The following is a 7,765-nucleotide window of genomic DNA, read 5'->3' on the forward strand; positions in this document are numbered from 1 at the left end:
ATTTTGCAAAAAGAATACTTTCATTTCTTTAAATTTCAAAAAGATTTAATGTCTCAGAATTTCATATCTTAGAGAGATGGTAAAGAACATAGTTAGGAATCACGAAAATACAGGGCAGGAACGTTGGCGTCGCGTGGCACACTGACTCAAAATCACAGTAAGAAAATACGGAATGTCATGTTAAACGCTTTAAAAGACAGTAAAGAGAGTACTATGTATATAACTGACCAGTTTTATCAATTTTATTTGAAATTACACCTTTTGGTATGGATGAACACGTGATCTGCCGCATTTTTTATGTTTTCGAGGAGGATTTTCCAAGTGGTAGTAAAATTAAAATTAAACTAAAGTCACTTGCTGAAATATATTTATTTGTTCGTAACAGCTTCTACCCCTCCTAGTCCTAGTATTTTGTTCTTTTTTTCTTGGCACCTGTGCTGCCCCCATTCCATTCATCATGGAATTTTGGCACTGTTTTAGGTTGAACGTATAGAAGTTAGCAGGCAGTGGGGTTGCTTTTAACATGCTTCATGTACGTTGCTTGTATACCAAAATCTCCTCGTAAGATTATTTTACTTCTATATGTATGTTAGATTTATATGCAGTGGTGACCAACATACTTTTAAATTGAATTTATGAACTTAAGAAACGAATAGAAAGCATAAATTTTACTATCGTTTAAGTATAAAATTGAAATTTTCCACAAAAGTTGGCTGCTTTTCATGTTTGGCTACATAAATGACATTGAAACCGCCCCTGACGAACTTGGAAGCTCACACTTAGCGCTAGATTATGTCCATGTTTTCATAAATTATTATTGTTCCCCAACCTCCTTTTTACATTTTAATATAAAGTTTAATACATGAAATATCTAAAACAAAAAATACTCAGAAAATAATTTTAAGTTATAAATTTTGGGACAATTTTCATTAGTTCTCTGTAATTTAGGTTACATGGCTTATTTAACTAGTCACACAGTTTTGTATTTACTGTTTTGAGATTCAATAAGCAAATGTAAGTTCATTTGTTCATGTATAATTGTTTAAAAAAATAAATATGTCAATTATGTTCCCACTTGTTCAATATCTAAAACTACTTTAAAGTAGAAATTTAAGGCAATTTTTTTAATGTTCAATCAAAAGTGTGTTTAAGTTTTTCGAAAATAAATAACTTTTGAATACGAACCACATTTAAGTTTATTTTCGGTTAATTCTGCCATGTTTTATCGAGTAGTTGTAGGTGTTTACTCACGTCACACTAGCATACCCTCCAACTTATGAGGATTTTGAAAATAATTCTTTCTAGTGGTAGCGAACCAAAGTAGAAATTTTTAAAGCAAATGGATCTCTCGTAAAACTTTTATCAGAACTTAAGAATCTAGCCATATGGCCTGCACTTTTATTAGTAATAGTGGACAAGTTACGCTAAAATTATTTTTTTTTAAATATTAAGACATTAATTTTGCTACCGTCTGAAAAGAAGATTTCTGAAACTACGGAAATTCCGTAGCAGTTGGAGGGTATGCACTAGGGCTGCAAAATGGGCTGTTGGCGATAGTCTGGGAAACATTCCTGAGGATGATCCGAAGACTGCAATCACAATTTTAATCCTCTGTTGAGAAGATAGCTCCCCCGCTTTAGTAGTCCAGCGACTTGCGCGCGAAGTCAAGCACTTTACGGTAGAACAGTTGAACGAGGATCTATACCGCACACCCCCGGTACCTTCGTAGACTATTAAAACTGGTCACCTGCCTTCTTACCGACCGTAGTCAGTGATACTTGACTTCCGAATTCTACTGAGAATCCTGTCTTTGTTCACTGGGGGAATCATGTTTTATCCAATGCATTATTAGAAATCATGGAGAAGGTTAGAAAACACTATTCTTTTATTATCTACGTCAGCAAAGTGGCTAAAAGATTTTACCACTTTTTACACCAGTACAAAGTTAACCTTTCTCTGTGCATTTTTCAATTATGCACATTCTCAATCTCAATTGAAGACAAGAAATAATAATAATATAATTGATAATATTATAAAATGTAACACCATAAAAAAACTGCATTAAAGAAAAAACACTTATGTGAATAATATTTAGGAATGTTTAATTGCCAAATGAAAATAATACAAATTTCTGTACAAAAATGTAAAAACAGCATTTATATGGGGTAACATGTAAATAAAACTTCCAACAAATTACATTACAAAAATATCACTTGAAAAAATGTTTGGCACAGGTAAGTTTCTAATATCAGAAATTACGATATTTTTTTCCTAGACTCTGAGGTAATTTTTAGTTAATGATAGTTTTTAACTCAATTAAAATTCAAATAATAATACAGCAAAAAAGAATACAAATTATGAGGTAATAATAAAGTATGTACATAATAAAGAAAATAACTTGCAATTGTTTGTAAAATTATTATTACTTTTACAGCTGACCATTTGCTTAGAATTTAATTATTAATTCAAGAATCGTTACATTATTTATGATTCTGAGACGAAAAATAGTAAAAAAATGGCTCCATCTTGTCAGAATCACAAAGAAATATTAAACTTAAAATTTCATAACAAGAAGTTTAAAACAGTTTAAATTCGTGATAGACTTCGTTAGACAGTTTATCTTTTAGATGAAAACTTAAAAAAATATTTAATAAAATATATAGTAGTAAATAATAATAAAAATATGCATATTACAATTACAAAAACTAGTTACTGTATAGACAATTATTTACGAAATTCAAAAAGTGATAGTAAAATAAAAGTCTCAAAAAAGAAGAAAGAAAGAAAAGCCTTTTGTTCACAGGAAAACAGTTCATATAATATATGAGCTAGATCGGCTTTGTAATTTATCATAAAACTATTGATTGATAGAAAAAAAGAAAACATATTTTGAGAGACTACTAAAACAATACTTGAAACAAAGAGCTTAATAAACTGGGAACAATTTGGCGAGCTTTAAATCATGTACAGTGCGCGCACAAAGAAATAATAATAATAATAATAATAAACGATACACTCTGAATAACTTATGAGCGGAATTTCATCCATTGAGTTTCAGACTTAATGGCTTTTGAGCATCACCTTAACACGTTCACGCCGGGGTGACCCACCGGTGGGTCACGCTAGATTGTCTCATCTTTGCAGCGCACCGGAGTTAAAACTGGTAACAATAAATTTCATTTTTTTAGTTTTTTTCCGGGAATAATAAAAATCCACAACTACCAATTGTTTTTAACGGATGCAATTTTTATATTGAATTGCTTCTTCGCTGTGATAAATTTCCTTACAGTGAATTGTTATTGTTGAGACTAGATTAACTCCTCCCGAATATTATCTAATAGGGCAATTCCATTTGTGACGGAATGACATTTTGACTTGCAAAATAACAATTAATTCAAGTTTCTATGTATCTAATTTCAAATAAACATTTTTTTCTCATGCATATCATTATTATTGGCATAATACGCTTTATAAACTAAAAAAACAGGATTTTCTATCTTTTTTACTTTTAATTTTACGAACTTTCTATTTGCGTGACGGAATGACATTTTGGCAACCAAGTTTTTGGCATGCCGCTTAGAACTGGTTGTTTCTGCGAATTTTGCAGCTATTATTTTTCTGAACTATTTTATACTTTTAGTATAATGTGTAAGCAATGTAAAATGTGAATTTGGAAAATTAACCTCAGGTTGGCTAGCAGTTATTAACATCTATTTGCTGTGACGGAATGACAAAAAGTTTAGTAGAAGAAAGTCTTCATTTAAAAAATGTTTTATTAATATGTAAATGATAAACAGAATGTAACAGATAAACAGGATTAATATATATGTAAGAATTAGTAAAAATTTCAACAGTTTGAAAATTAGGTTGTCTCCGAAGAGGTTTTATATCTAACTTGCCAATGTCACGTCTTATCTTCGTTCTCAGGAAATTTATGCATTATTAAGACATGTGACGGAATGACGTAAAAGAAGTTGCTTTTATACATTAAACTTAAAATGATAATGTTTTAAATGTTTAAATTTTGTACTACATGCATATTTTTATCAAAATATTGCAAAAGAAAGATACATTTCTTTTATTTTGTAAGTATTTTTCAAGAAAACAATTTCAACACAAATGTGAACAATTCACTTGTCAGCCATGTGATTACTTTAGAATGCTGCCAGATTCAAAAAATTTAAAATTATCAAAAATGAAACGGCAATATGTAGACTTTGGCTATTTTTGAACATATTTTTAAAATTAAAATATGCAATTCAAAAAAAAAAAAATTCACTTATAAGTTGACACTTTTGTGGAATTGCCCAGTACTGAAATAGTACTTCTACCAGTATTTTCACTTTTCCCGGCGTGAACGTGTTAAATATGATTAATTAGTACAAATGATATTTAAAATTACGAAATCAGACACTCCAACGCACTTCTCTGAATAAATCTTATTTATTCCTTATTTTCGACGGCTTTTGATTCTTGACCAACGAAATAGAGCCCCCCCCCCCTCCCATTGTTTCAAAGTTGCAATCTGCGAAATATGGTTCCAATAGTTTGGTTAAGGGAGCGGTCGAAAATTTGGGCAACTTAATGTTAATATTACCTTTTGCGTATTTCGCCACTTCTCGATATTTTTTTAAACGAATCGAAAAACATTTGCACAAAATCATAAAATTCGTTAATTGAAAGATCATGCCATGCAAATTTTTTTAATTAATATTTATTATTTTATTTAATAACAGTTGACAAAATTTTGAAATGTTAGGTGAACAAATTTTTACATCATTTCAAAGAATGTAATTTTATATGGCAAAATACAAAACTTAAACGCAATCTATCTAATAGTTTCTGAGTTCACAAATTTTAAAAAAAATCTTTATGTTTAAACTGTTCAATTGATTTCGTCCAAATTTTGAATTTTGCCTCATAAAATTACATCCTTTAAAAAAACGATTGCTGTATATATGTTTGAAAGCTTAAGAAAATTTATATTGCATCTTATTTTTTCGTGAGTGAATTTGAAATCGTTGAATAATAAAATTAGAAAATTTGATTTGTAAGAAATTTTTATGCATGTTTCAAAATCTTCCAATATTGCTCTCTATCTAATATTGCACTGGTTTAGGCGAGTGCTTAACTTCTTCATACTATGCTGTTTTTAGGAACCTATATATAAATTTTTTTTATTTAAGTATCAAAATTTAGAATGAAATATTTATTTATTTGTTCCCCAAAACAATTTTAGTTGTAGTATATATTGATACATATTTATTTTGAAATGTAAACAGAGTAACCTATTACATAGCTGCCAACTGTTCTGAATTTTTTGGATATGTTCGCAATTTTTAAATAAAATTTGAAAATCTGATATTTTCATAAAAAATCTGATTTTTCATAAAATTGCAGTATATTTGCATTTAAGCCAACCACGCTTCCTGTGTTTATTGTGCTGAAGTAATTTTTAGTAGCTTTTTATTAGAAATACTATTCCAATAGCTGTTGCCGATCACTAAGATGAATCTTTAACAACTATTATTATTTTTTTAAAAATTAATTGTAGTATTTTAACACTTGCATCAGAATTATTTGTTCATGATGTAATTTACATACCTGCCAACTCTTCCGGTTTTTCCGGAAGATTTTAATTTTATATTTAAAGTGGTACCGAAACTCATGTCATGTCATTAAAATGTTTGAATTATAATAATAATTATAAATGAGTTTGACCACCACTACGTTTAAATAATTACAACAAATATATAAAGCATACTATTCAGAACGATAGCGAATTTTAACCTAGTCAAAATATAAATATATTTTTGAGTAAGGCTGTTTTTCGGTAATTGTTTTACTACCACTTGGAAAATTCATTCTCAGAAAGAGTGAAAGTTGACAGGTATGAGATTATTATTTACCTGTGTTTTAAAATTTTGAGAAGAATAATTATATATTAATAGGTAATGGTTGTTTTTAAATTATTATACCGGTATTCCTAATTATAAAATATTAATATTATTAATTTCCCACAAAAGATAGTGTTTCTAGTTTTGTTTTACTAATTTACATACGGTATTTAAATATATGTCTATTAATGTTATTATTTAATAGTAAAATTTTGGTCTTACTCTCGTAATTTTTGCGTATTATTTTGTCGCATATAGTGTTCCTAATTTTTTATTCCTAAGGTTGGCAGCTATGATATTATGTTAAAACGATAAAATTACAAATTTCCAACTTAAAATTGTGCGTTAGAATACCATTTTAGTTGATCTATTAAGCAAAACGCAGTAAGATCTACTGAATATAATTAATGATCATCCTACTCATCCTTAAACTAATAACCATAACTACTAAATGTAAGATGCTCGTAAATAATCCACTATAATTTCAATTATTCATTATTATCCTAGTCAACGTATATTAATAATCATGATTATTTATTTATTTAAGGTGCTCGTAAATAATCGTAATTATTCCCAACCATAGATCATCTTCAGATAAATTTATTGAGTTCAGTTCATTTATTAATGCTCATATTTAAGTTTTCTATTAAGATTTTAACAGAAATTACAATAACATTTTTCAAAACTTAATAACTGACCAGATATAATGTTTCATAGCTTGTTAAAACCATTTCTGACTAAAACACATTCGAAAAGCTGCTCTGGATTCAGCACATAGCTTTACATCGTTGATGAACATTTTAGATCATTCATAAACAACGGAAATGTAAGTTTTAAAAAATTTTTTCCTTCCAAAATTATTTATCGTCCTCAGTTTCACTTTGACCTCGTATGAATTTTCGATGTTGTTTCAAAACTTCAGGTTCGTAATTGAACATTTTTAGCTTTACACAATTTGGATCGACGATGCGTTGACCTTTGTGTTTGACGCACTGTTTTGCACATCTCGGGCCGTTGTAAAGTCCAGGCTCCCAATGCTCGACACACATGGCACAACTGTTCAGGCATAGATACAGTTTGTTTTTATTGTCAGTATTCATTGAGACAAAGTATCCTTGAAGTACTGTGAAAGCGATGATCATGATGTGGTAGAATAAATGTATTACCTTCAAATACTGCATCATCCACCGAATTCTGTAATTAAAGAGAACGTTATGAAAATTACGTACAAATGCATAGAAGACTACAAATGTAGAAGACACTTTTACCCTTTTTCGAGACGAGCCAGTCATATGTGAATTCTCATGCACATTTTGACAATTTTTTTAAACATGTATTGAATTATTTTTCAATCTCGATACTTTTGTTTTTAATATAAAAACCTGTATTATAATTATTTGTTAACATAATGGATATTATTCAAAGCAAATTAGTTTATTTTCTTAATGACTGAAAATGACAATCGTGTCAAACTTTGGCGATATTTTTCACTTTTAGTCATTGTCTAAAACGAAAATTGAATTAAAAAAATCGAGATAAAGACTCAATTAAAACCAAATCGTATCAACCATCTTTCGTGCAAATTATTACCAAAGAAACTCAGAGTCAAGTTTCAAAAAGAGAAAAAGTGACTCATTTAGTAAAACATATCATATTTTAAATAAAATCTTCAGGTCTATATTTCTAAATTGAACAGCTATACTGAGCTATTTGTTTCTGAGCTGTAATTTTTTTCTTAAAGCTTAACAATTACTAATTCTCAAACTGTTTATTGAATGTTAAAATTTTTTGTTGCATTGCAATCCCAAGTGGATTTCTTATAATTCATCTGAACTCCAGGTTTCTAAAGACAATAGTTTTTGAAGAAA

At 28.9% G+C, this 7,765-nt stretch overlaps 1 long non-coding RNA gene across 1 annotated transcript in view; it reads right to left on the minus strand.

Annotated features, from left to right (window-relative positions):
- Positions 1 to 2,112: 2,112 nt before the first annotated feature.
- The window catches only part of LOC139426505 (uncharacterized), a 105,728-nt gene continuing 100,075 nt past the window's right edge, over positions 2,113 to 7,765 (minus strand). The window contains exon 3 of the long non-coding RNA XR_011637818.2: positions 2,113 to 7,091. This is a non-coding gene — a long non-coding RNA (uncharacterized LOC139426505). The remainder of the gene's footprint in view (positions 7,092 to 7,765) is intronic.

This window comes from Parasteatoda tepidariorum, chromosome 5 (genome assembly GCF_982258835.1).
Source record: "Parasteatoda tepidariorum strain Cologne lab strain chromosome 5, Ptep-v5.0, whole genome shotgun sequence".
NCBI lineage: Eukaryota > Metazoa > Arthropoda > Arachnida > Araneae > Theridiidae > Parasteatoda > Parasteatoda tepidariorum.